Source organism: Hyperoodon ampullatus, assembly GCF_949752795.1.
Source record: "Hyperoodon ampullatus genome assembly, contig: scaffold_442, whole genome shotgun sequence".
Lineage (NCBI taxonomy): Eukaryota > Metazoa > Chordata > Mammalia > Artiodactyla > Ziphiidae > Hyperoodon > Hyperoodon ampullatus.
The window spans coordinates 3-27,184 of record NW_027640726.1 but is presented as its reverse complement, the minus strand read 5'-3'; the positions used below and the strand labels follow the sequence as shown (position 1 = coordinate 27,184).

Here is a 27,182-nt window from a genome sequence, read left to right as displayed (position 1 = left end):
GAGTGGGCCAGTGGGGAGGGGTAAATATTTTGTGATGCTGTCTACCTATGGGCTTATAAAGTTTACAGCTGCATTAGGAGGACAAGCATTACCATTCGCATGAAAAGTAGGGCAGACGTCAGTTGCAAAAGCTTCTAGCCATACACATAGGGAAATACATAAATGATACACCTTATTGCATTCACCCATTCACCCTCCCCTGTTCACGCTAATTGGAAATTTCTATCCATTTCAGAGAAGTAACACAACTATCAATCATTTTCCCTGGCAGGAATCTTCCAGGAGGAAGAAAATGGAACACACCTAGCAGTAGAGCTCACGCACTAGGCCATGTGTCTTAGATTTAATATCTGATCACTAGCTGGATTGAAGCCAAGAGGTGGTTCACAAAGTTGCTGCATATTAGAATCACCTGGGGAACTCTGAGACCTCCCCGTGCCCAGGCTCCTCCCTAGACCTACTGAATCAAAATCTCTGGGGCTGGGACCCAGACACCAAAGTTTCTCTTAAAAGCTCTTTAGGGGAAGGGATATGGGAACAGATGTATATGTATAACTGATTCAGTTTGTTATAAAGCAGAAACTAATTTAAAAAAATATTTAATACTAAAAAAAAAAAAAAAAAAAAAGCTCTTTAGGTAATTCATACGAGCAGCAAAGCTTGAGAACCAGCCCGATAACGGGAACAAACGTATTTCACACAGATAAAGTGGGGCAATTCATATGTTAAAAGAACATGAATATATATATATATATTTCTTTTTTTCTCTTTATTCTGTTTGTGTTTCAACTAGGCTTTTTTTTTCCTTCTGCAAAAAGCGTTATTGTTTCCATTTGGTCCAAGGCTTGGGAGAGGGCTCCAGGGCGGTTACAAAGCTGCCTAGTGGCTGCAGAGCTGGGCTTCAGGCAGAAACTCTGACGCCAGAGGGGCTCGTCAGAGGCCGCTGGACGTCAGAGACTCCTGTTTGTGCTCGAGCGTGAGCCTTTCGAAAAGATACTCGCCCAGCACAGCCTGCGGTCCAGCCAGCCTGCGGAGGTTGGTCAGGTGGTTGCCCATCTTCTTGATGAGTTTCAGCTGCTCCTCCAGGAAGCGGCTCTCCAGGAAGTCACAGAGGTGGGAGTCTGCACGGGCAGGACCCAGGGCGCGCAGATCCGATAGTGCCTGGTTCAGGTTCTTCTCCCTAAGAATGGCGGCTTGCACAGTGTCCTGGGTTTTACCCCACTCATCTTGAGAAGGCTTCCGCGCATCCTGGAAGAGGGCGCGGCCGCAGCACTTGTTTTGCATTTTCAAGAGTCGCTGGGCGCCCTCACACTTCTCTTCAGCCAGTTGGCGAAAAATGCGGCCCCCATTGTCCAGAGCCCCACTGTTGCTGTGGAAATAGAAGCTTAGAGAGAGGTAAGTGTCCACAGATGCATGTTGAACAGGCGGTGGATGGCGGCCTCCACCTCGATGGAATAATTCTGACGAACCTGGGAACTCGTGGTTGATCAGTGATAAGGAGCTAAGCTCCAAAAACGGTGTTGGCCTGTCCTGGAGGCTGAGGATAGCTGAGTGGCTGATTCCAAAGGTTGCGACAGGAAGAAATGTTGGAGGGTGGTCGGGGGCTGGAGCAAGGAGCGTCCCTGGGTCTGTTCATTCCAAACACTGTGGAAGCAAAAGACAGATCTGCAGGACTGCCGAGTGCACTGCCTCAAATAGGCTTTGATATAAATGAACAAGAAGTCCAAGCAAGGACAAAACTTACCCTTTCCCCCACCAAAATAGCTGGTGATACTAGAATCTAGATCTGGGAAGGGATTCTTCCATTACTTTAACATTCCAAGCCACTAGAGCAGTGGTTCTCAAAGTATGGTCACCTTGTAAGCAAGCAGTACCCTATGGGGCCTTCCTAGGACAGACCCATCCCCCATAGCCTCTGCTGTAGTTCCTCTCTGAAGTCCTCAGATAATAGTATCTCAGGCATATTTCTTGAGTTTTCAGATGCTAAAAACCACCACCCAATGGAAGAAATTAACTCTTTGATGATGATGAGCACACAGCCCCCAGACCTTCTGGCACCTAAGGATGGATAATGTTACCTGCCCTGTGGCCTCAACATCAGCCAGTCAGATGATTGTGCACGAGCTGATCACATTCCCTGGGACGTCCCTCCCTCACGTGGCCTTTAAAAATGCTTTGCTGAAATCCTTTGGAGATTTCAGGGTTTTTGGAACACGGGCCACCCCTCTCCTTGCTCGATCCTGCAATAAACCTTTCTCTGCTCCAGACTGCAACCTTTCGGTTTGTTTGGCCTCACTGTGCTTCAGACACACGAACGTGCATTCGGTAACAACCTGACCAGCTTTACCAGCGTCCCCTGATAATGTGTCAGATAGTCAAGTTTTAGGGCCCTGTCCCAGCCCTATGGAATCAGCAACTCTAGTGGGGCTCAGTGATCTCTGTTATAACTGGCCCTCCAGATGATTTTTATTCACCTTAAAGTTTGAAAATATCTGCCTTGTCAGCTGCCAAAGTGTCCACCAGCAGGTGAAGGGGAGAGACGCCTGGAAAAGATAGGGAGTAGCCAAGGCAAGTACAGCAGCATTTGCCGTGGTAGTAATGGAGAATGCCTTTTCTCCCCTGGTTGGCCCAGACTAGTATCTGGGGGCAGTGGCAGGGTTATTTAGGATGCTTTCAATTTCAATGTAGAGTGACCTCTCTCCTGGTTTGCCAGGGACTTCCCCTGTGTGAGCACTTAAAATCTCATCCTGGCAAACCCCTTAGCCCTGGATTTGAAAAACTTAGGAAATAACATGAAATTTAGGGGAAACATGATCTAGGTTTTGGGCAAGTCACAAGTGCTAATTAAAGCTAAGCAAGTATGGACAACATCTAGCCGTCTTTACCCCTTTGCAGGAAGGTAAATCTGATTGGGTGAAAGAACTTATTGTTAAGAAATCTTTGTAGAAACATCCCCTTCTGCTTAGTCCGCTGGTTCTCACTTCTGGCTAGACAATGGCATCGTCTGAGGAGATTTAAAATGATTTTATTGGTTTAGGATGACCAACTGTTGGTGTGAGGGTTTTTAAAAAGTGCTTCAGATGATTCTAATGTGCAGCCAAATTTAGGTGCCACTGCTTAAGCTTTTGAACCGCTGCTACATATTTTCACCTCATCTTCCTATGAGAATATCCAACTGTAGTTGGTTTGTTGTTTTTTTTTTCTTTTTTTAACTGTCTTATTTAAATAAGATTGAATGTACAGAAAATCCTGCTAGTCCATCTGGTATAGCTGGATCCTTAGAATAATATCATTAAGATATATACCATTTAAGTATTGTGATTGGCCTTTTAAAAATTAACATATGCATTGAATTAGTACCATGTGTTTTGAAGCTGTCATGTTGGGTAGCTCTACCTCTAATCTGCTGCCATTGCTAAATATCTGGACACCTCTTATTAGGAATTGCTTTTAAACATCTTTCGGGGTTAAAACCAAGATTGCTGTATTATTTGTACTGGGACCACAAAAACCTCACAAAGATCCCCCGCTGTACTTTCTACCCCCATCTCTAACCCTTGGCAACTTCTAATCTGTGCTCCATCTCCACAGTTTTGTTATTTTAAGAATAATATGTAAATATCATCATGAATTACTTAATCTTCGGAGATTGGCTTTTTAAAATTTTTCCCTTGGCATCATTCCCTTGAAGTTCATTTCAATTTTTGCATATATTAATAATTTGTTCCTTTTTGTTGCTCGGTAGTATTCTATCATAAGATTTTATCACAATTTGTTTCAACATTCATCCATTGAAAGACATTTGGGTAGTAGCCAGTTTTGGGCTGTTATAAATAAAACTGCTATGAACATTTATGTGTAAGTTTCTGTGGGAACTTAATTAAGTTTTTGTTCCTTTTGGATAAATGCTCAAGAGTACAATTACTGTGTTGTAGGGTGAATCTACTTTTAGGATTAAAAGAGACTGTCAAGCTGTTTCTCAGAGTGGCTAAACCATTTTCTTTTCCCACCAGTGATGTGATATCATTTTTCCATGTACTCACCAGCATTTGATGTTGTCACTATACTTTAATTTTCGTTATTCTCTGATATCTCATTATGGTCTTAATTTGCATTTCCCTAATGGCTAATGATGTTGAGCATCTTTTCATGTGCTTCTTTGCCATGTGTATATTCTCTTCCATGAAACGTCTGTTCCTGTCTTCTGCCTATTTTCTAGTTGGGTTTTTTTAAGTTGTTTGGAGAGTTCTTTGTATATTATAGATACAAGTCATTTGTCTCATGTGGGATTTTCAAATATGTTTTCCCACTGTGTAATTTGAGTTTTCATCCACTTAAAATGATCTTCTATGAAGCATTTTTAACTCATTTTGATGAGATCCAATTTATCAATTTTTGCTTTTATTGATCATACTTTCGGTGTCAAGTCTAAGAATTATTCACGTAGTTCTAGATGCCAAAGATTTTCTCCTATTTTTTTTTCTAAAAATGTCCTGCTTTTACATTGAAGATTATGATCCACTTTGATTTAATTTTTGTGTAAGGTGTGGAGGTTTAGGTTAAGGTTCATTTTTTGTTTGTTTGTTTTTGTCGAGGGATGTCCAACTGTTTCAGTACCATTTTTTGAAAAGTCTATTCTTCCTTGATAGCTTTCACACTGCTGTCAAAAACAAGTTAAATGTATTTATGTCAGTCTATTTCTGGGTTCTCTATTCCATTCCATTGATCTGTGTATCTACCCTCCATCATTACTGCAAAATCTTGAAATTGGGTAGATGAATTCCTCCCATTTTAATCTTCCTTTACAAATTGTTTTAGCTATTCTTCAGCCTCTTCTTACCACATAAATCTTAGAATAAGCTTGTCTATATCCACAAAAACCTTGCGGGCATTTTAAGAGTAACTCTGTTAAGCCTCTTAACTTGGGGAGAATTGACATCTTTATTATGTTGTGTTTTCTAATCCATGAACAAGGTATGTCTCACTATTTGTTTGGGACTTTTAAATTTTTCTTCATCAGCATTTTGTAATTTTCAGTATAGAGGACCTATAAATGTCTTATTGGGCTTATATTTAAGTATTTATTTAGGTCAGTTGTAAATGGCATCACATATTTTTATTTAAGCTTCTACACATTTGTTATTAATATATAATTTGATAAAACTGTGTTGATTTGTACTCTAAAACATTTACAAACTAATATTATTTCTCAAGCTTTTTGTGGATTCCTTGGTTATTTTCTCCATTTAGATTATCATCTCCTCTTCAGATACCGTTTTACTTTTCCTTATTTAATATAGTAGTATATGTTACTATTCAACATTCAGTAGGATATATTCCTTCCTATTCAACGTAGTAGGAATAGTCCTTTTATCTTTTAAATAAATGTTTTAAAAATTTAACTTTTAAATTTATGTATTTATTTATTTTTGCTTTATTTTCTTACTAGAACCTCGATTAATATATTTAATAAAAGTGGTGAGGGCAGATATCGGTGCCTTGTTTCTGATCTTACAGAGAAAGCATTCAGTCTTTCACAGTTCGATATAATGTCGGTATAGGTTGTTTGTAGATCCTCTTGATGAGTTTCAGTATGTTCTTTTTCTATTCCTAGTTTGCTTGGGGGTTTTTTTCTTCTTTTTTTAAATTTTTTAATTTTATTATTATTTTTTACAACTTTATTGGAGTATAATTGCTTCACAATGGTGTGTTAGTTTCTGTTTTATAACAAAGTGAATCAGTTATACATATACATATGTTCCCATATCTCTTCCCTCTTGCGTCTGCCTCCCTCCCACCCTCCCTATCCCACCCCTCCAGGCAGTCACAAAGCACCGAGCTGATCTCCCTGTGCTATGCGGCTGCTTCCCACTAGCTATCTACCTTACGTTTGGTAGTGTATATATGTCCATGCCTCTCTCTCGCTTTGTCACAGCTTACCCTTTCCCCTCCCCATATTCTCAAGTCCATTCTCAAGTAGGTCTGTGTCTTTATTCCTGTTTTACCCCTAGGTTCTTCATGACATATTTTTTCTTAGATTCCATATATATGTGTTAGCATACGGTATTTGTCTTTCTCTTTCTGACTTACTTCACTCTGTATGACAGACTCTAGGTCTATCCACCTCATTACAAATAGCTCAATTTTGTTTCTTTTTATGGCTGAGTAATATGTCATTGTATATATGTGCCAAATCATGAATGGGATTGGATTTTGTCAAATGCTTTCTCTGCATTAATGGATAGGATCACATGACTTTTCCCCCTTAATCTATTGGATATGGTAGATTACAGTGTTTGATTTTCAAATATTTAACCAACTTTGCATAACTGGAATAAATACCACTTGGTCATGATATATTATTCTTTTTATATATTTCTGGATTTAATTTGCTAATATCTGGCTGAAGATCTTTACAGGCAATTTCATAAAACATATTGGTCTATTGTCTTCTTCTTTTTATACTATTCCTGTCTGGTTTTGGTATCAAGGTAATACTGGCTTCATAAGATTAATTAGGAACGGTTCCCTCTACTTCTATTTCTTATCAAATCATGTAAAATTGGTTTTCATTCTTTAAGTCTTGGGTAAAAGTGAAACATCTAAGCCTGAATATTTCTTTTGGGAGTTGTTTTTTTTTTTTTTTTTTTTTTGCGGTACGTGGGCCTCTCGCTGTTGTGGCCTCTCCCGTTGCGGAGCACAGGCTCCGGACGTGCAGGCTCAGCGGCCATGGCTCACGGGCCCAGCCACTCCGCGGCATGTGGGATCTTCCCGGACCGGTGCACGAACCCGTGTCCCCTGCATTGGCAGGCAGACTCTCAACCACTGCGCCACCAGGGAAGCCCCTTTTGGGAGTTTTGATATGAAAAATCAGTGTTTCTAATGGTTACAGGAAAATTGAGATTATCTATTTCATCTTGGCTGAGTTTGGGTAGTTTTGGGTGTAGAAGAATTGGCCGATTTCATCTACATTTTTGAATTTAGAGTGTAGACTTGTTCATAATAACTTGTCCCTTATTAACCTGCAGGATATGTCATGGTATCCCTGGTTGCATATCTGATACCTGTGATTTGTGCCATCTCTGTTTTTACCTTTATCAGTCTTGCTAGATCTTTATTGATTAAATTGTTTGTTTCCAAGAACCAGCCTTTTGTTTCATTGATTTTCCCCCCCATTTTCCTGTTTTCAGTTTCATGGATTTCTGTTTCATCTTTATTATTTCCTTCTTTCTGCTTGTTTATTGTTTTTTCCTCTTCCTTTTTTACTATTGTAATATAGAAAATGAGATTATTGCTTTGAAATATTTCCCAATTTAGTTCTATAAACTTCCCTTTTAGCATTACTTTGACTTCATTCCACAAACTTTGATCTGTTATATCTCCATTTTCTTTTATTCTATGCATTAAAATTTTTTTCCTTGACGCTGTCTTTTTTACCCATGAGTTCTTTGGAATTGTGATGTTTCGTTTTCATGTGATTGAAGATTCTCCTGTTGTCTTTCTGTTATTGATTTCTAGTCTGATTCCATTATGGCTAGAGAACATACTCTCTATGATTTTAATTCTTTTAAATCTGCTAATGTTTTTTTATCACCCAGTATATGGTATATGAGTGAATGTTCCACGGACACTTGAATATGTATTCTGCTCTTATTGAGTGTGTTCTTTAAATGTCAGTTATGTCCTGTTGATTGATGATGTTTTCAGCTCTTCCATATCCTTGCTGATTTTTCTGTCTGGTAGTTCTATAAATTGCTGTGTTGACGTCTCAAATAATAATTGTGGATTTAAAATTTTCTCCTTTTACTACCTTTTTCAGTGTTTGCTTCATGTATTTTGAAGTTCTGTTGTTTGGTGCACACACATTTCGTATCACTAGGTCATCTAGGTGGATTATTCCTGTTATCTTTATGTAATGACCCTGTTTGCCCCTAATAATTTCCTTTGCTCTGAAATCTACTTTATCTGATATTAATTTATCCATTCCTGCTTTTTCTGATAAATGTTCACATGATATATCATTTTCATCCTTTTACTCTGAACTACCTATATCATGATGTTTAAAGTAAGCTTCTTATAGACAGTATATACTTGGATCATGCTTGTGATTTTTTAATCTACTCTTCCAATCTCTGTCTTTGACTTGGTTACTTAGATCATTTACATTAATGTAATTATTGCTATGTTAAAGATTAGGTCTACCATTTTATTTTTTGTTTTGTCTTTTACCTTAGTTTCTCAATCTTGTGTTTCTCTTATTTTGCCTTCTTGTGGGTTACTTAAACATTTTTTAATAAGCCCATTTTAATGTATTTATTTATAATCATGTGTGTATACTGTGTGTATAGTTTTCTTAGTGGTTGCTTTTGGCATTACAGTATACATATGTAACTTATCATAGTCTACTGGAATCAGTGTTTTATGACTTCAAGTGAAGTTTCAAAATTTTACTTCCATTTAGGTCTCTTAATATTCCCCAGTTTTAAAGTATGATTTTCTGTAGTATTTCCTTTCTCTACATTGAGAACCACATCAGATGGTGTCATAATTTTTGCTTTAACCATCATATAGTATTTAAGAAACTCATGAGACTAATGATAGTCTCTTCTATTTACCCCATTTGTTTTCACCCATTCCATTGTTCCCCTTTTCTTTCTGAAGTTCCCAGTGTTCTGTTTTTGTTTTTTTATGTTTTCCTAACTGTAGGTGATATCTGGTCTTTCCAGTGCCATTGGATATGAGTTTCAGGGAACCCTGAGCCTGGCTCACCTAATGCTGCTGAGTTGGAGGGTTTGTATATGTGGGGCCTGTTGGCTCAGCAGATGCTAGCAGATTACACTAATGTTGATGGGACTAGTGCCACAGGAGGATGGGTTCCCATTCAGGCTATGCTGCTGCTACAGTAGAACAAGTGCCCCTCTACTCCAAATGTGGGGCAATGACCTGCTGCTGTCACTGCTTTGTATTAGGCTGCTTTTCCTCAGGTGTGTGATGGGATCCCATGGAAGCTGCTGCTGTTGCTGTCAATCACAATGTTAAATTCATTTCAGAAATACTGAAGTATAAATATATAGCCTGGCTCTTGTAGAACCTCTGTATTTGTTTTTTATTGCTTTCATACAAATTACCAAAAACTTAGTGACTCAAAACAAGGTCAATTTATTACCTTACAAGTCTGACATTGGTGTCAATTGAGTAAAGTAAAAGTGTTGGCAGGATGGACAGACGAATGGATAAAGATGTGGCACAGGGATTCCCTGGTGACGCAGTGGTTGGGAGTCTGCCTGCTGATGCAGGGACACGGGTCATGCCCCACTCCAGGAAGATACCACATGCTGCGGAGTGGCTGAGCCCATAATCCATGGCTGCTGAGCCGGCGCGTCCGGAGCCTGTGCTCCGCAACGGGAGAGGCCGCAACAGTGAGAAGCCCACGTAACACACACGCAAAAAAAAAATGTGGCCCATATATACAATGGAATATTACTCAGCCATAAAAAGAAATGAAATTGAGTTTTTTGTAGTGAGGTGGATTGACCTAGAGACTGTCATACAAAGTGAAGTAAGTCAGAAAGGGAAAAACAAATACCATATGCTAACACATATAAATGGAATATAAAAAAAAAGCAAAAATGGTTATGAAGAACCTAGGGGCAGGGCAGGAATAAAGATGCAGCCATAGAGAGTGGACTTGAGGACACAGGGAAGGGGAAGGGTTATCTGGGATGAAGTGAGAGAGTGGCATGGACATATATACACTACCAAATGTAAAATAGATAGCTAGTGGGAAGCAGCCACAAAGCACAGGGAGATCAGCTCTATGCTCTGTGTCCACCTAGAGGGGTGGGATAGGGAAGGGAGGGTGGTAGGGAGACGCAAGAGGGAGAGGATGTGGAGATATATGTATATGTATAGCTGATTGACTTTGTTATGAAGCAGAAACTAACACACCATTGTAAAGCAATTATAGTCCAATATAGATGGTTAAAAAAGAAAAAAAAGTGTTGGCAGAGCTACATTGTTTTCTGGAGGCTCTTAGGGGTGTTTCTGTTCCCTGGACTTTATCTGCTGCCAGCGGTCACTTATAGTCTTTGACTCAGAGTCCCCTTTCTCCACCTACAAAACCCAAAATGTTGCATCGCTGTGATTCTGCTTCTATTAAGTCATCTCTATCTTTCTCTTTCTACAGTTGGGAATGGTTTTCTGCTTTTAAGGACTCATGCAATTAGATTTGTTCCATGAGGTAATCCAGGATAATCTTTCTATCTCAAGGTCTATAACTTCAGTCATATCTGCAGAGTCCTCTTCACCATGTAAGGTAACATATTAATAGGTTCCAGGGATTAGGGTGAGGGCATTTTTAGGAGCCATTATGCTGCCTACCACACCCTTAACAAGTGACCTTGAGAAAATGACTGAGATTTTTAAAGCCTTACTTTCCTCAAACATAACATGGAAAGAAAGATAACTAGTTAATATCATGAAAGTGAAACAGTATATATGAAATCAACTAATTCAGAAAATAAGATTTTTTCTTTTTCTTTATGATTTACATGATTCTCAGAGTTCAGTTACTTGAAGAGTTACTTTTTTTTAAACAGAACTAAGGAATTTCAGGGTTCCGATGCTGTAAGATTGTCTGAATTATCTGAGTAACAATTAGCTAAGCACAGGTGTAAAGCATTTGATTTACTCCCTAGTGTTCTTTATCTTCTCATCCCACTAAATGAATATCCCTTGTCTAGCTCCAGCCAGTAGAGTCAGAGCTTGTTTTACTGTTTAACTAAAGTTCAATTTAAATTCTCTCTACATCTCCAGATTCTCAGCCCTGGTTGCATATTATATTCACTGGGGAGATTTCAAGAACTACTGATGTCAAATTTCTACCTATCATGGATATTTGAGGAGGGACCTGGAATGAAATGTTCTAGCTTATGGCTTTGGGCGCCAAATCATGTTACCTGTAGAAGGTATCTTCTAGGTATGAAAATAGTTCATATAAGTCAAATTTCTCAGTAAAAGATGCCAAAACTATGGCTTAGGTGGTAAATTTTCCATGTCAATTTGTCTGGGCCACCATGCCCAGTTATTTGGTCAAATATTATTCTGGATATTTCTGTGATGGCGTTTTTGTGTTTTTTAAATTCTTTCTTTCTTTCTTTCTTTATATTTTTGGCTGCGTTGGGTCTTCGTTGCTGCCCGTGGGCTTTCTCTATTTGCAGCAAGCGAGGGCTACTCTTCGTCGTGGCGCACGGTCTTCTCATTGCGGTGCCTTCTCTTGTTGCAGAGCGTGGGCTCTAGGTGCACAGGCTCAGTAGCTGTGGTGCATGGGCTTAGTTGGTCCACGGCATGTGGGATCTTCCCAGACCAGGGCTCAAACCCGTGTCCCCTGCATTTGCAGGCAGATCCTTAACCACTGTGCCACCAGGGTAGTCCCTGTGATGGTGTTTTTGGATGAAATTCATATTTAAATTGGTGGTGGACTTTGAGTAAAGCAGATTATCCTCCATAATATGGGTGGGCCTCATCCAATCAGTTAAAGTTCTAATAAAACAAAGACTGACTTCCCTGTGGCAAAAAGGAATTCTGCCAGAAGACTTACAGAAATTGAACTGCAACTCTTCCTAGAGTCTCTAGACAGCCTAACCTGCAGATTATGAATTTACCAAGCCTCTATTATTGTGTGAACCAATTGTTTAAAATCTCTCTCTCTCTTTCTCTATCTTTATATAGATACGGATATAGATCTACGTATCAATATTGATATCTATATCTAGATCTATCAATATATATGGGCACATTGTATACACCTGCTGTTGGTTCTGTTTTTCTGGAGAAACTTGACTAACATAGTGGGCCATATAAATAAAAGGATGAACCCAAGTTCACCCAGGTAGAAAGTAGTACAATGAGAACTGGAACTTAAGGCCTCATGACTCATTCAGCTGTGAACACTGACCCAGAACTGGGGTCCGCAAACTCTGGCCCACTGATCAGATCTCGCTTGACTCCTGGTTTTGTGCATAACGTTTTGCCTGAACACAGCCACACCCATTCATTAAGGTATTGTGCATGGCTGTTTCTGTGCTACAGCAGCAGACAGGCAATTGCAATGGATACGTATGGTACACAAAATCCAAAATATTTACTATCTGACCCTTTACAGAAAAGATCTGCTGACCCTTGCTCTAGGATGCCATCTGATTTCTGATAGCCCCGAGGAGAATAATTCATGCACATTGGGATAGATTGTTAATCTCATGTCCTCCTTATGTCAAAGATCTCTTAAATGCTCACCCTTGCAATAGCCAGCTTGGGGAGCACTGCCTGAGGATGCAGAAATATTTCTTGTCAGGTCTTTCCAATCCACACTGCTCCCTGACTATGGTTCTTAAAACCTATTTTTGAAAACAATTTTATTGGAGTATAGTTGATTTACAGTGTTGTGTTAGTTTCAGGTGTACAGAAAAGTGAAACAGTTATACATATACGTATACCCACTTTTTTTTTTTTTTTTTTTGCGGCACGCGGGCCTCTCACTGTTGTGGCCTCTCCTGTTGTGGAGCACAGGCTCCGGACGTGCAGGCTCAGTGGCCATGGCTCACGGGCCCAGCCGCTCTGCGGCATGTGAGATCTTCCCGGACTGGGGCACAAACCCGTGTCCCCTGCATCGGCAGGTGGACTCTCAACCACTGCGCCACCAGGGAAGCCCCACTTGTATTTTTTTCAGAGTCGTTTCCAAATAGCCCATTACAGAGTATTGAGTGGAGTTCCCTGTGCTAATAAGAAGAGCAGGTTCTTATTAGTTATCTATTTTATGTAGAGTAGTGTGTATATTTCAGTCCCAATCTCCCATTTTAACCTCCCCTCCACAATCCCCTGGTAACCCTAAGTTTGTTTTCTACCTCCGTGCCTCTACTTCTAAAACCTGTCTATTTTAACCAACTACCACTCATTGCTTACTGTCTCTGGCTTCATGTACTTGATAATAAATCTACTTCTTGTTCTATCCTGGATGACATGTCCCAAGGACTGAGATAATATTCTACATAACTTGTCCTTGATATTGTCTATCTTGGGGTCTTCATCTCTGTCCCAAAGAAGACAGTCACACTCTGTCTTCTAGTACTACTAAGAATACCACCTTTTAGGGCATCAATTTGACCCAATGCACTGAACTATCCCTTTAGAAGCTGTATGCAACCTGTCACTGGGTTTTAGCACAGGGGTAGAACTCAGATTAGTGTTCCTATTTAAACAAATCTACTTGACCAGAAACCTTTTGTCTCACCATTTATTTTATTACACAAGTAACTTCTGTCTTTGCATCTATGATGTAAATATTTTTAATTTCCTAAATTATCTGAAAAATTATTTAGAGCTTCTGTTTCAGTAGGCATTGGAATTGCTGTGTTATGACTATTTCATTATTTTATTTCCAAATGTTAAATCAGGCTTCAAGCTTTGGCCAAGAGTAGACAGGAAAAGGGTTTAAAAAGAAATGAAGAGTGGGAAAGACTTCTGATGCAAGGGAGACATAATACAGATTTGATTTTGAATCAGTAATTTATACTAAAGGTTTGATTTTGAATCAATAATGTATGTCATTGCAGAATAGCTCCCTGGTAAACTTCCACTCTTTGGTCGTCATTAAGTCCAGAAATCAACAATCAAAACGTGCAGTGCTCTTCTTCATTTTCTAAACACAAACCTAGATCTAGAGGAGAGGAGACGTCATTTCATCACTCAGGCTCTGGACTTACGACTCCAAGTCCTGTCTTCTTTCAACCATACCTGCTAAGTTTCTGTCTAACGTCTTGAGCATGAGGTAATGGCTTCAGCTTTCATCCCCTTCCTCAGTATATAGTTTAGTGACTATGAGTAAGGGATCTAAAACTTGAGAACTTGGGTTCAAATCTTGACTCTCAAATTTACTTGTTGAGTACTCTTGAGCATGTTATCTGTTTTTGCCTCTGTTTTCTCATCTATAAAATAGAGATAACATTACTTCTCTCAGCGAGTTACTATGAGGGTTAAAAGAGAAAATTCATACAGTGAAAGAATTTATCAGTTCTTGGAACACAATAAATACCAGAAAGAGATGTTAGCCATTATCAAGGGCCCCTCATTTTATGGATAATATAGATTAGTTTATATAGGTCTAATATTTACATATACATAAACATTTTGTACCTACATGTGTGTATGCGTTCTTCTTAGAAATTGAGCAGTCAACATTCACATCTAAAAGTATGTGCTCTGTGAAATGTAGATCTCCTGTGTACAGACACAGTGCTATATTATCTCTTAGATAATAGATATCTAACTGTGTTATCTAATAGATAACACAGTTATGTACTGCTACCTAATTAAGAAGTCCAAACTTAGTGTTGAAGCAAAAAAAAATGTTAATATGTGCCCAGATTCTGTGGGTCAGCAATTCAAACAGTACACAGAGGAGATGGCTTGTCTCTACTCCATGACTGATGTCGGAAACCTCAGCTCATGAGGATTGAAATGGCTGGGGCTGGAATCATCTAGATAATTTTAATTCCCATTTCTGGCCCTTGAGATGGGATGACTTGAAGACTGGGCCCAACAAGGACTGTTGACTGGAGTGCCTATAGATGGCTGCCCATGTGGCTTGGACTTCTCATAATGTGGTAGTTAGGATTCAAGATAGAGTATCCCAAGAATGAGTGTCCAGGGTTCAGGCATTCCATGAGAATCATGCAAAAGCTGCATGACCTTTTATGACCTAGTCTTAGATGTTACATAGCATCACTTTCATTGTATACTATTGCAGGCGTTGGAGACCTTTTTCCATAAAGTGTCAGACAGTCAATATTTTAGGCTTTACAAGCCATACAATCTCTTTTGCAACTACTTAGCTCTGCTGCTGTGATGTGAAAACAGACACAAACAATACATATACTGAGGAACATGGCTGTGTTCCAATAAAGCTTCATTTATAAAAGCTGGTAGAGGACTAGATTTGGCCCACTAGCCATAATTTACTGACCCCTGCTCTATTGTTTGTTAGGATTTGGGAGCCAAAATGTTCCTCAGTATTTACTGCTTTGCTAGTCCATTTAAGAAAATGGACTACTGAAAAAATAGCTTCAGACACAATATGGCATTTTATGATTTAGCATAAAATCTGAGAAATATAGAGGTTATCTGAAGCCTGCAATGGTAAAGGTCCCTCTGCTATTGAAGTTATTGTCTTTAAACAAAGATTCTACATCAGTAATGCCATATATATATATATATATATATATATATATATATGATATTCAGGTTAATTTCCTATTCTCTCTAAGGAAGTAATTGGTTGGTTGGTATGAGAGATGGTGTGGCTTCCAAAGGTGAAAAGTATTATTTTGTTGTAATTTCCGGCTACCTAAGGATGGGAGAGGCCCAGGACACTGCAGTCAGTATATTATGTGGAGTAGGTTATATTGTGGTTTATTCATGAACTTTTACATGTTTATTTTCTATGCAAGTTTGTGTGCTCCTTTTTGAGTTTTGGTAGATAAGTGTTTTGTAACTTTCAAATACTTGGAGTTATATATATATATATAACTTTTATATATACATATTTTAACGTAGTAGTTAAAGCAGTGGAGAGTGTACTATAGTCTACCTAGGTTCAAATTCTGGCTTTACCCTATGACTTCCCTGTGGCTTCCTCTGCTCACCTATTAAAAAGGAGTATAATAAGACTGCTGTGGTGAGTTATCTACTAAGTGCTATTTAAGCATTTGCTATAATGATTATGTATACTCGAAGGCAAGGAACTTGCCCCTTGATCGTGTCTGTATTCCTAGTGCTTAAGAATTCCTAGTGCTTTCCTAGTGCATTGTCTTAGGATAGAGATAGCTCAGTATAGTTCTTCTCACTCTAAAGTACTGTTATGTTGAAAGTCTTTGCTTGTGTACTAATAATCTATGACATATCTGCTGAGGACAAGGAAACAAATAGTTTTAAAACGGCAATGGATTACAAAAGATTGTATGATGTAATGCCTTTATTATGTAATTATAAAACTAACAAATGATCATGGTAGAAAATTTGAAAAACTCCTAGACAAAATAGAGATCAATAAAATTTGGAGTAACTTTCAGAATGTAGAGTTGTCCATGAATGTTAGTGCTTTCACATTTTCCGGGACTTTAAGTAGACTCTGCTTCTTAAGAGTCTATTCGTGATATCTTATTTTAATGATGTTTTCATCATGGGGACACACACACACAGAAATCTGCTTAAAAAGAAAAAGAAAGACATGTAAATCACTGATGTTTCAGATAGCCACATGAAATAAAGTGAGAAAGGTCAACAAGCTGAAAGAATGTGCAGTAGCATCTCCTTAATTGCTTACAGAATTCTGATAATTACCTCTTTGTGGATAAAGTAACTAATGGGGAATCTAATTCAAGAAAAATGTATGAACTTCAAGCCGTCTCGAAGCCAAGTATTTCTTTCCACAGGAGGTTACTTTCCACGGCCGTGCTTCCTTATTACCTGACAGGGAAAGAGTATTGTATGGCAAAGGATCTTCCTGAAGGAGGGTGCTTCCCACACTGATTGTCATAAACGACTTCGGAATTACTGTTGCTGTATTTCCAAAATCTTAAACTAGGATATTTTGGACAAATGTGGTCCTTAGTTAATTTTTAGAGCTACAAACTGTCAGATGGCTCTGCAATAGCAATTGTCTGGCTATTCTTCAGGGTGATCACAATATGGTAATGACCTTGAGGTATCACTAAAAAGCAGGAAGGTGGGAGTCTTCCTTTGGTTCCAGAGTGAAATGTGAGTTGCAGTTGGAGTTGGAAAAGAGGCCGACAACCAAGTGATAGAGAAGGAAATGTGAGGTCATTAGTGAAAAACCAGGTTTAAGTTAAGGTGAAGAGGCATGAGGAAATGGTCAGCTGTTACAGTATTACAAAGATCATCAAGAAGCAAATCCATGAATGTGGTTTGTATTGCAATCTGCTGAAAAAGAGACAAATATCCTGGCCTGGGCTTCATGGAGATTATATTTTATTGATTCTGATAATAGATTATTGTTGAAAAGGGCCTCCTATAAATTATAACCATGCAAAGGCAGCAAGAGAATTTTTTTTCTTTATGTGTGTGTTTCTCATTCCTACTCACTTGTCACTTAGGGGAAGAGAAAATCACAAAAAACAAACATGTCAAATCTCAGCTATTCATTTTCAAAATATTTTTTTTCCAAATTCCAATGGAGGCAATAGGTTAACTGTTAAGATTTGTAAGGCTCAAAAAGCTAGATTTTTACAAAGTGTAGCCAAATTTTATTCCATAAATAATAGCTTTGGAAAGAATATGTGATGATGCAAAGTCGGAAAAAGCTGGTTTTTCTTCCGTAAATGACTTCACCATGTTGGGAGAAGAGGCAGAGAAGAAATCAAAGTAATAAAACATGGGGTGAGTTTTTCTGATACGGGACTCTAGTGCTTTAAAATAGACTAGATAATCCTAGGGATAATCTGAGGTCGAACAGACCAATGCCTCATTTCCAATCTGGTACCCTGGAAGAAAACAGTGTATTTCCTTTGAGGTCTTGAGAGGTTTTTCTTCTGCTTTGTTTTGGTTTTGGTTCATTTTGTAATCAACCTTATTAAGGTATCATTTACATACAATAAAATGCAGACATTTTTAGTCAACGGTTCAGTGACTTTTAATTAATGTATACATTTGTGTAACTACCACCCCCATAAAGATCGATAACAATTCTAAAACCCTAGAAAGTTTCCTCCTAGGCTTTTGCAAAAGTATCCCCATCTCCCAACCCAAGGCAACCACAGATCTGTTTTTTATCATTAGAGATGAATTTTGCCCAGTTTCGAATTTCGTGTAAGTTGAATAATACAGTAGGTACCCTTTTGATCTGGCTTCACTTGCTCAGCATACGGTTTTTGAGAGTCATTCATGTTGGGATGTTTTAAACCAGGACTTTAGCCTGGGTGGCGATGTTGTCTGAAGGCACCTATAGGTACATCTGAGTCTCTGGCATTGTCACTGTCTGTTCTTGGCTTAGTATTTTCAACTTTACTAAGAAGCACAAGGTTGAAGTAAGGAAGACCATTGTCAGTATAATGGAGGTGAAGTGGGTTCTGTTATATAATATTCTCAGCATAAATTGACCTGCTTGGAATCATCGTGTTGATAATCGACAAAGATACTCTTCCTCCAAAAACTTTGATACTATAAAACGTCTAAAGGACGCTGTCCTAGGACTCTTTTAGTTTTCATTTTTTGGGAAATATTTCCGGAAAATTCAGATGCTCACAACCTGAAAGAAGCAGTTATTCACCTGAAGGCTAGCTCTGCTAAAGTTGAGTTGTCCGACCTTTACATGCTGATAGAACCCAAATAGCCTTGCAAAACAATGCTCTCTTATTGGACATGAGCATATAGATTGTTTAAGTTGGATGTGTATATGCAATAGAGTGAAAAAAACAAAGAATCTTTGAGTTTCCCTTGCTGGGTTTTTTAAATTTTTTCATTTAAGTTTCTATAGCATATGCTAATAGTTTAGGGTAACCTCAGGTTCGTTTTAGGTCCACTCTTTATGTAAATGTTGAAGTACTCCATACCCACCTTTTATCTACCTTCCTTCTTTTCTTCCATCTTTCCTTTCTAACTTCTTATAATCCATTCTACTTAATCCTGCATTTGTTGAGGTGGCAATTACTGTAGGAAAATTGAAAGCAGTGTGAAATTTTGCTGTTCAGAATGCATGTTGACCAAATTCTATATTGAGAAAAGGTCTGAATTTACCCACAGTAACCCTTTCTCAGCGTCTCTGAATAAGGGCCATAGAAAGTGGGCTATATATAATATCCTGACAGGTATGTAAAATTCATAGCAATTGCCCTCAAAGAGCTTACCTAGCGTAGATGCATATGAATGTATTTAATGATTGCTTTATTGGCAGCAGTGCCAACATACACAGTCTATTTTGTTTTATATCATTATCATTACCTGCTGTTTACCACTGTATACATTGCTAATGGTGTGGTTTCTATGGCTTGTGAATTTCATGGCCAAATAATATGTAATTTATGGCACACTTTATTGTAGAAGATGCAGACTCCATAAATTTTCGTGTGCTCTTTGCCCCTTTGGAATGTATTACACTGAGATCAGGCAAAGTAATAAATTTATTTCAAATGTGCGTGATAGCTAAACATCAATTAGGACTGATGGGCAATGTTTCACCTTCCAGCAACAGAACAGTTTTTAAAGACTAAGCCATTGAACGTGGAGTTCCTGAACATGGGACTCAGTTCACTGGGATCCCTTCTTAGAAAAATAAAGGAAAACTTGAATTGGATATGTGTGGCTTATTCAAGTAGTAACTAATCAGCTACATCTTTGTTAAGTTAATTTGTCACAGTCGTTTGGTATTTTATTAACTCTCTTGCCCTTCTTCCCCTGACTCTCACGAGAATGGATCATGAGTATCTTAAAACATACTAAGTCGTCTTCCATCCCTGTTAATCTAACTACAAAAGCAGACTTTCCTTATCCAGTGTAACTTACTGTCTTTTAGAGTAGCTGTGGTTTTAATTCTCTACAAAATCAAAACCAGCAAAGAGAAACATTTTCAAGGAGCCAGCACATTGTAGAGCTTTAGGAAGAAGACTTTAGAATTAAGGGCAACTATATCATTTTATAGCTAAAGCACCTGAGGCCTAATGTAGGAAGGTAACCATCGAGGTCAGGGAAAGGGGTTGAAGATCAGGTTTCAAGCTGAGAAAGAGTCTACAGGGACTCAATCTGAGCAGGTCAAAAACTGAAATGAGACCACGCATGTTCTGGGAAGGCTGGCATCTGGCCTCAAGTGTGGGATTCAGACAGGGAGTGGGCCCGGGGGGAACTGAGCTTCTGCAGTAGGCAGAGAAGTCCACCTCATCTCCGGAAAGTGCCACTGACATCAGGGAGTTGAGGGGAAAGAGCAGTGAATTCCAGTCCACCTGAGAAAGCAGGCCAATCTGATTAACTCTGAATTTAGGCTTATTTCAGATACTTCTTGAGAAAGAACTTGGACAAGAGCAAGTCCCGCACAGCCTCTTTCAATCCATGCCCAGTATTTTCTGGTGGAGCTGCTTAAACCCTCCAAGTGACTCCAGTATTTTAATTTCACTCTATATTTAATTCCGACAGTTCTATGATTGATTATTTAATGGGCAAATAAGTAGGGTCACAAAAGAGTGTGAATGTATTTGACAGGATGAGGATGGGCAGAGTGGAACAGTCTGGAATAGGACACCAATAAAAAGGGATCTTGGTAAATAAGAAGGTCTATTAGAAATGGAGAGGAATTCTCAAGGAAGTTAGTGCCTGACACCACGCCCTTCTCTCTGCATGTTTAGAAGCTAGTTTCTAATTTTATTTTCATAGGAGATGTCCCTGTGATGAATTGTCTTCTACCTCCACACTACTTATCCCATGGAAATATTGTGAAGTTTGTGTGAGAGAAAGTATTAGAATTTGTCTTGGAAGCAGCTATAAACATTTCCTGGAACAATCTAGGGTAGAAGGAAAAGGAAAGGAAGGTGGCAACAAAGGAGAAAGACAGCTAATGCTGCTGGAGTCTCTCGCTGGGATTTGTGGTATCTCTTTTTGAAAGTAAGTACAGAAAGTCAGAACTTGACTGATTGTTTCTTGATGACGGTTTGTTTTCATTTTTGTTTTCTTGCTCTCTCATCAGTTATTCCAGCCAGTGATATGTCATTTTCAGTTTCAGTAAGCATGCCTGTCTTGTTTCCATTTGCATTATTCATGTAAACGTTGATTGAACTGATGACCCCGAGTTATCACGGAAACATTAGATACACCAGTGGATACATTTCTTAATTTTAGAAAAATATTACCGAGTGAAGGTTAAAATAACTCCTCTTAAATTTGTCATTTTAAAAAAACTTCTCCTAACATACAATACCTCATTGCCTAATAATGCCAGATAAATGAAGAATTCCTATGTATTCATGAATGCAGACTAGTCTGTATATTTTTGGGCAGGTATGGCCGAGGGTAACGGCCTGGTTTGCTGGCCATGTCCTGTCTCCTAGAAAGTTGTAGTTTCTGTTGTCTTTAAGTTGGTCCATTGGATATCAGAGGTGAATTTATAAAACTATACTTCCCTTTCCACTTACTTTGTTTTGTTTTGTTTTGTTTTGTTTTACTCGATGTATAGTTGATTGACAATGTTGTGTTTCAGGTTTACAGCCAAGTGATTCAGATTTATATATTTCTTTTTCAGATCCTTTTCCATTATAGGTTATTACAAGGCATTCAATATAGTTGCCTGTGCTATAGAGTAGGACCTCGTAGTTTATCTACTTTATATATAGTATACACTTACTTTGTGTGATCCAGGCTGGTCAGACCACATGATTATTTTCACTTTTGATATAATTTTTTTAGGTCCAACCTCAAATCTTTGATAAGAAGATATTTTAAAAGAAGTTTAGCATCTGCATACTCTAAATCCAACAGTAGTTATTAGAGATATGGTTTTGCACTAGGTATTCCTCTCTTTTTTCTTCTTGGCCAACCAATTGAAAATTAGCTTTTATTTTCTGGTTGGTTTGCTAGATGTTTATGACTATAATAAAAGTCTTAAATTTTGTCTCATATCTTAAAACACAATCTGAATTAGCAATGGATATTGTGCTATACATAGGGGCTGTGATATAAATATAGTTTCTAACTTCAAAAACATATAACCTAGAAAGGAACACAGACACATATGCAGCAATTATGGCAACTGCATTTGTTTACTAAGTGAAATAGTACTGAGATGGATAAAGTGCTAGCAAGCCTTGAACGGCCAAATCAGCTTCAAAAATAGACGTGCAGTTCTTTAAAAATATTTTTAACATTTTTCCAGCTACATGTAGAATATAACAGCATAAAAACGGTATGGGTTTTATTTTAAGTAATTAAGCATTTTGACATCGTCATAATGAAATTAAATCCAGAAGGAGGTTTCTCTCCATGATCTCTTGAAATGGTCCTTGATCATCCACAATATTTCCCATCGTCACAAAGGTGATACCAAGGGCAGGGAACTCCAACATTATTAAAGTTTCATAAAGCAAAGTCAATTTTAAGAATATAATGTCCCCAAACTGATAAAGGTCTTGACAGATAATTTCAAGGGAAGCATAAATTATTTTCTGTTTGTCAGAGGGCAAAAATATTTAGATTGAGTTAATGAATGGTAGAGTTTTTGAGTGGAGAGTGTCCTTAAAATACTATGTAGATCTGTACTGTCAACAGATGCTAGCTACGTGGCATTATTTATATGTAAACAAATTTAAAAATAAGATTAAAAATTCAGTTCCTCAGTTGCATTTGCCATATTTCAAAGATGTTTATTAGCTCCATGTAGCTATTGAATACTGCTTTGCATAGTACAGATATAGAATATTTTCATTATCACCCAAAATTCTATTGAGCAATACTAAAATTATACCCAGATATTCACAGAGAAGGCAACCAAGTCTCAAGGAAATAATCTAACTTCCCCAAGGTCACACAGCTATGTTTTTAAAGAAAAACAAAATGACACAAAGGAAATAGTAACAGAGGCATTAAAGAAACCCAGTAAGTTTCTGGAGCAGTCAAAGTAGGGTTTAAAAGTGCATACTTAGCTGTTAGCAGGGTTGAAGCTCTTGATGGTTGGTAAGATCTACCTGCCTGAATTTGGACATTAGCATTTTATGCAATGAATTAAAAGCAAGAAATCCTTTCAACGTGTGGCTGCCAGCTCCATATTCTTAGCCACTGCCATGCTTCCAGATTATGTTTATCACTTTCATATACAGGGCACCACTGTGAAATGTGATGGTTTATCTGACCCCAGAGAAATCAAGAGATCTTGTGGGGGCTATGGCTATATTTGAAAAGGCTGATTTTTAAATGCATCATGCAGACTGGCCCTGTTTTAAAAGGGATTCCTGCCATCAATAATCAAAATGTAAACTCTCTTCTCACCTTGCAAAAGTCAAAGATAGTCCCTGCATCTTTATTATTTCATTGAAATCCAAATATTATTTTTCCATTCTCTAACTTGTTTTCCTCACAGTGTGATCAACTATTGCCAAGGAAAGAAAGGTTAGATTTATCAATCCAAGTTTGCTAAAGGCCCCCTAGGTAATTGAACGCTCAGGAGAAACAATCCTCATGTATTCTTTTTCTGTTGTTTCAATAGCTTTGTAAAGATTCATTTCAGTATGTTTTGTTCTGTAGCAGAGGTTCTGTGACGTGCTTATCTTCCTCAGAGGTCCAGAAAGCCTGCGAGTCTGTGGGTAAAGAAGGGTAAGGAGAGAGAGGGAAGGAGGAGAGAGAGCGGCTCAGGGCTGAGATAAGGACAGTGTTCTACAGCCCCCTGGGGTGAGGCTGGGGTGCACAGACACGCACGACTAATCTAGACAGAAACTGAGGAATCAAGGGGACGACCACTGTGAAGTCATGTGGTCACCTCTCCCTCTAGAAATAAACATTGCCCTCAGTAAGTCTGCTCCCGCCCCAGAAGAGCATTAGGAAGGTCTGGAGAGGGGGATTATTGGCAGAAATGGAAAAATCAGGTTGAAGGGATTAGCCTGGAGCAGAGAGACCAAGAAACCCAAGCCAGTAGGTGGAAGGCAGACATTTCATGGAAGTCTCCAAGCCCAAGTCAAGTTCTGGGACCACCAAGTACAAGTCAAAGAGTGCTCATTTAGCCCCTTTGGGCCCCCATGGGAGTGGAGGAAGACTGGACAGAGAGGGAGAATTGAAGGTACAGTATTTACTATGGGATTTAACTCCTGAAAGGCCTCCCAGTAGCTTCAGATCTGCTCAAGAATCCTTCATGTCCTGCTGGTTTGCAGTGAGTGGCTCACAGCTTCAAGGCCTCCTCTGCCAGATGGAGAACTATTTCAAACATCCTGCCTCTATTTTGTACTGTAGCAATGCAGACAGGAAACCTGACCCCATTTTCAGGTTCTAAAGAGAAATTCTAAGTACCTGAAGGACTGAGGAACATGGTGGCTTTTATTTAAGATGGGGAGCTAGAGAGCACATACCTGGACTTGGGCCTGCAGCAGCACCAAATTGCACCAAGAGTTCCCTTTAGTTTCTTTCGCATCTCTGTTTCTCGTTTTCTCTCTGCTGGATTAGCCATGGGGACTCCAAGTTCTTCCTTGTGTGGTCCTGGTACCAAGATTCTCCTGGGAATTATAAAGCTATTCACCTTCTACACCGAGCACTTCTTATTTTTTCCCCAGCAACGTTAAGTCATCCTTAAGAGGAGTCAGGTGCTAGCTCTTAAATATATTTTAGTCATCCCTTTGTACATCAAGTGCTCTTTCTTGGAGACTGCTCCTGATGTGGCGTTCACCGTGCTCTCAGCTGGCCTCCTGAAGTTCTGCCCTGCCTTCCCCACCAGGTACAGTCCAGGAGCTGCCTACCTCAGGGTGATAGGTTATCTTCTAGTTGCTTTATTCCTGTCCCTTTTACATTTAGAGAATCTAATTTGCATACATATACTTCTCTGTGACCACAGCTTTATTTGCAACCCACAAGTTTTGTTATGGCATATTTTCATTATCATTCAATTAATAAAATTCTAATTCCCATTGCGACTTTATCTTTGACCTACATAATGATCAGAAGTATGTTTTTAATATCCAACTATTTGGTAAAATATTGGTTATATATTTTTAAATTTCTTGCTTATTCAGAGTCTTGTTTTATAACTGGAATATAGTCAATTTTATAAATGTGCCATGTGCACCTAAAAATTTCTGCGTAATGTATATATTCCATCATTGTTAGTGCAGTGTTTTATGTAAACTTAGGCCAAAGTTATTAATGATGTTATTCAGATCTTCTCTAATCTGCTGATTTGTTGCTGTGGTTCTATGTTACTGATCTAGGTAATTTAGATTTTTCTATTTCTACTTAGTTTTTTGGAATTTCCTTTCATCTATTGCATTGAAGTGTAGATTTATAATATATTGCTTGTAAAGTAACAGTGGGTTTTATTATCCTGCCTTATCACCAGTGATACTTTTTGCTTTCAAATCTATGTTAACATTAAAAAAACTTCTTCAATTTTACTTATTGTTGTTACGACATCATTTTTGAATCCTTTAATTTTCAATCTGACTCTTGTCTCTTCTAGGTGGCATAGAATTAGGTTTTTTGTTTCAATAATCCTTGTCCTTCAATTTGAGTATTTACAGTTAATGTATTTTCTTATAGACCGTTTACTCCTCATTTACTATTTGTCTCACCTTGTTATGTTCCTTCTGCTCTTCTTCCTTCCTTTTAGATTTCTTCAAATTCCATTTTCCCTTGTATTAGCTTGTTATTTTTACATAAGTAGCAGTTACATATGTACCATGACTTATTAGCTCTTTTACTGCTTCTCAAGCAATGCTCAGATCTTAAATTTCCTTTACTACTTTTTCCTCTTCCATTTGTTTGAATGCATTCTAATTTTTGATATACTTTTATTACTCTTTTGTGCAGTTAGATTTTATTTAGGTTTATCCACTTATTTATCCTTTCTGTTATACATAATTCTTTATAAAGTCCTTATTTTCGTCTGTGATAATCTTCCTTCTGCCTGCGGGTATCCCTTTATAATTTAATTCAGTCAGTTCTGATGAGAACATATTTTCTAAATTTTGTTTGTCTGCAAATTTCCTTATTTCATCTTTCCTTCCAAACAACATTTTCTCTGCCTCTAGAATTCCCAATGGGCAGTTCTTTTCTTTAGCACTTAAAAATGTTATTCCATTATTTTCTAGTATCCAGTCAGTTTCATTGAGAAGAAAGCTGTAATCTTAATCCTATTATTCCTTTGAAAGTAATCTCTCTCTTTTTCCTCAGGCTTCTTTTAAGATGTCATGATTTTCTTTACTATTCATGAATTGTACGGTGGTGATCTTAGGTGTGGTTTTCTTTGTATTTGTTCTTGTTGCATTTTTTAGTGCTTACTGAATTTATGGCTCCATATATTCTTTTTAGTTTTAGAGAACTCTCAGCTGTTAATATTTCTGAAATATTGTTTTCATCCCAATCTCTCTCTCCTTTTTTCTTTGGACTCCAGTTTACACATACGATAAAAATGTTTACTGTGGCCCATATGTCTCAAATGCACTTTTGTGTACTTTTTATTCTTTTTGTTTCCCATGCTTTAGTCTTAATATTCTTACTATTCTATCTTCAGTTCACTTACCTCTCTTTACCTGTGTCCAATCCACTACCGAGTTTTAAATTTCATATAATTTTTAATTCCATCAGTTCAGCTTCAATCAGTTTATAGTTTCTAGTTGTCAAGTTAAGTTCTCCACCTTGTCATCTATTTTCTTGAACTTGATAATATTTACCAAAATATGTATGAACTTTAATGTTTAGGTCATCTATGATTCTGATTCTGTTTTGTTTTTTATTCTAATTCTCCTTTTCTTGGTAGTCTTGGTGGTTCTTCAGTGAATACCAGACTTGGGATATGACAAGTTGTAGAGAATCTGAATGACATTACAGTTGCCCTTTGAACAACCTGGATTTGAACTGCACAGGTCCACTTATACATGGATTTTTTTTCAATAAGTAATACAGTACTACATGATCTGTGGTTGGCTGAATCCTCACATTGGGAACCACAGATAAGAAGGGCCGACCATAAAGTTATATGTGGATTTTTGACTGTACAGGGAGTCAGCATCTCTAACCCCTACCTTGTTCAAGGGTCAACTGTATTTTCTTGAGGAGAGAATTTCCTATTCTTAGGTAGGGAGCAGAGGGGAAGATCACCTCAGTCACTGGACCAAATTCATACTCATTTTCCTTCTTTTTAAGGTTCAGTGTAGATGTTGCATCAACCTTCCGAACACAGAGACACACACACAAACACAGACACACATACACACACACATATGTAGAGACTTTCAATGTCCTAATTCATATCATTAGCTTTCCATTGGGCCACAAATCTTTCATAGGTTCTGAACCCCAATTTTGTCTCTTCAGCATTATGAGCCAACTAAGTCTTTGCTTTGACTTCAGTTAGCTTTTGTTTGACTTCTTAACATCTTGCCTTGTCTACCTATTATGCATGGAAAATACTGCAAGGGAACACTGTTGCTGAATCC

General features: G+C 38.2%; 1 pseudogene across 1 annotated transcript; it reads right to left on the bottom strand.

Annotated features, from left to right (window-relative positions):
• Window positions 1-933: 933 nt before the first annotated feature.
• On the bottom strand, window positions 934-26,913 carry LOC307070066 (ferritin light chain-like; annotated as a pseudogene). The gene is made up of 3 exons: window positions 26,769-26,913; window positions 24,105-24,231; window positions 934-1,476 (listed from the first exon to the last, which is right to left on the bottom strand). The product of its transcript is annotated as a ferritin light chain-like (transcript).
• Between the last annotated feature and the right edge of the window lie 269 nt (window positions 26,914-27,182).